This window comes from Triticum urartu, chromosome 4 (genome assembly GCF_003073215.2).
Source record: "Triticum urartu cultivar G1812 chromosome 4, Tu2.1, whole genome shotgun sequence".
NCBI lineage: Eukaryota > Viridiplantae > Streptophyta > Magnoliopsida > Poales > Poaceae > Triticum > Triticum urartu.
In genome coordinates this window covers 90,898,711-90,901,804 of record NC_053025.1, presented here as the reverse complement: position 1 = coordinate 90,901,804, position 3,094 = coordinate 90,898,711, and positions in this window count along the sequence as shown.

Here is a 3,094-nt window from a genome sequence, read left to right as displayed (position 1 = left end):
TACGTGCGCAAGTCGCCGCCCCTGCTACATCAACATGACGCGGCTGACTCGGCCGTCCGCACGACTTACCGCGCCTGTGATTGACTCGCCCGTCCGCACGGCTTACCGCGCCTGCGATTGACTTGTTGTTCGCGCGGTTTACCGCGCCTGCAATTCATTCGCCATCTGCACATGCTTACACGCCACAGCTGACTCTCCCCGTCCGCACCGGTTTACACGCCACAGCCGACTCATCTGTCTGAGCTGCCTCTGATGCTGCAGTCGTTTTACTGTCCGCCCTGTGGTCCGGCCTATTCAAAGTACCGGGTTGACTAACGGACTTTACGCACATATCATCTGTCATTCACAAACATCAGGTGATATCCATCTAAATTTATCTTATTGACACTTTTTTTTTGTCAAAAGAACAATTACTCTGCCCTGTAATATTTTTACACAGGACAATTTTTTATGCTATTATACCATGGATACAGAGTGCATGCACTAGCATTCGTCCATGCCACGCTGCTTGACAGACATGCGTGCAATCCACCGTTCCCGTGGTCCAGTCCGCATCAACTCGTCTGGACCGTGCGAATTGCCCAATAAAGCACGCACAGGCTGCCATCCCCCGCAGTCCGGTCTACATCAACATACGGCTGACTCGCCTGTCCGTGTCGGCTCACAATGCCGGTGCTGACTCTCCTCGTCCACACCGGCTTACAATGCCGCGATCGATTCATCTGTCTTCTGGCATGGCCGACTCGCCCACAATTGATTTCAGCTTCACCATGGTGATCATCAACTCCGCGGTGGATATTTTCTTGCCTAACATATCAGGTGAAATCCATCCATTATATTTTTACATTATACATTGCTTTCTTTAAAAGAGCAATTACTCTGGCTTGTAAGTTTTCCAATGCAGGACAAATTGTCTACTGCAAAAAGGGATTATTATATCATTGCGTTGTTGAAGGACTCATACCGGTTTATATCACGGTCAAGTATGGAGAGTCTCAAGCCAACTCCTCGAGTAGTCTTAAGACTTGGGGGCTACAATGACATGACTCGGGAACTCCGGGTCATTGGAGGGAATGATAACCCGGTTCCGGAGGACACTGCCATATTGATGAAAATGTAAAGACCGTCAGAAAATTGTCGGTTCAAAATAAAGATTCCGGCTTAAAATCCGGTTCAAGAGATATCTCTCTCCTTCAAAGCTTTGAAGCTCTCAAATCCGGTTCAAACATCCGGCTCAAGGTAAATTTGTCTCTCACAAAGTTTTTAAGCTCTCAAATCCGGTTCAAACATCCGACTTAAGGACAATCTATCTCCCACAAAGTTTTGAAAGCTTTCAAATCCGGTTCAAAAAGAATTAATCTCTCGCAAGATTCGAGTTCATAGAAAAATTAAAGGTTGCCAAAGAGAACTTACTGCCATGATGTGCAGTTCAAACATGGATCTCTTGACTTACGGCTTACCTTATTATGGTCACTTGGGGGCTTCCTGTTCAAACATAGGTCGTATTCGAACCAAAGAGAACATAGCTGTCGTAACCCTTTTGATCGGCGCAAAGCCAAACTCACTAGGGGGCTTCTTGATCGTATCCGAATCATAGCTTAACCCCTTTTGGGTCCGACTTGGATCGTATTCGAATCAGGGTTGTTAAAAATCTCTCAGGGTCATTTGGGGGCTTCCTGTTCAAACATAGGTCGTATTCGAACCAAAGAAAACATAGCTGTCGGTACCCTCTTGATCGGCGCAACGGCAAAGCCACTGGGGGCTACATGATCATATTTGAATCCTAGCTTAACCCCTTTGGAATGGTTTACTGATCGTATTCAAATCAGAAACCTCGATTTTTATTTGGTTTAACTTTTTGCAAACAATCTTTTGGGTTCTGAGACTTTTTGCTCATATCGGAAGCATATAAGTGTGGTTTTGTTTAAACCCGGCTTGGCTTTGGACGATAAGTCGCCAACATGTGTCAATCATCATATATTTGGAAGTATTGGCTTCTAAGGATTGGTTTATCACCCTTACTACACAGGTCATGTAAACCGGCAGTACAAATTAAATATCACAATGGTTATATGTGGGATATTATGATCCGCCCTGTGGTAAACCACCAAGGGATCTTGTGATTTACTTATGTGCAGGATAAGACTACATTTGAGTGGTTACCCGCCCTGGATTTTGACGTTAAGTCACCAGGGCATATGTTGTTTAAACTCTGTGCAGGATTTACAGAGATATGACTTACATAAATGATTAAGTTCTAGCCCATCATCGAAGACTGAAATTGGTGTCTCAAAAGGGTTATCAATTCTTGATTTTCTCAAAGGCTATAAGCCGCTGGGTTATAAAAATTCTGGCTTACAATGGAGGCATATTAAATCGCCATTGGCCAAGAGCCATCGGGCATGTAAACTCCGGATTTACTTGTCAACAGATAAGGTATTCAAAGTCGCTTTGCCGCAATGGCTATTATTTTAACAATGGATATGATTTATTCTACAATGGTAAGAATAGTCCCGAGTTGTTGCAGGCTTCCAACCCGGCACTTGGGGGCTACATTATTCAGTTTGAGATTATATCAAATATGCCAGTCCCATGTCACTGCCAGCATGCACCATGGCACTTGGGGGCTAATGCAAAGACAGTTTTACTGGCCTTATTGAAGACCCGACTCATCACATCATAATGAGCCGGCCCTTGGGGGCTACCAATTGCTCCTGTCAACAATTCAAGGTACACAAGTTTTATTCCATTATATTAAAGGGTCCACTACTCAGTTGGTAAAGCACAAAGATCTTAACCTTGTGGACGTGGGTTCAAGCCCCATGATGGGGGTTACATCATATGATGTTCTTTTCAAAAGAAGTATATATAAAGTCCCAGCTCAATATTATCTTACTGAGCCGGCCCTTGGGGGCTACACATTGTTGTTCAAGTCTATATGATCATATTTATAAAGTCCCTGCTCATTATTGGATAATGACCCGGCCCTTGGGGGCTACACTGGTTGAAATTTTTTATGAGTATAAGGCAATTACAAGTCCCAGGTTGTTGCAAGCATGACAACCTGGCACTTGGGGGCTACATATATGGAGTA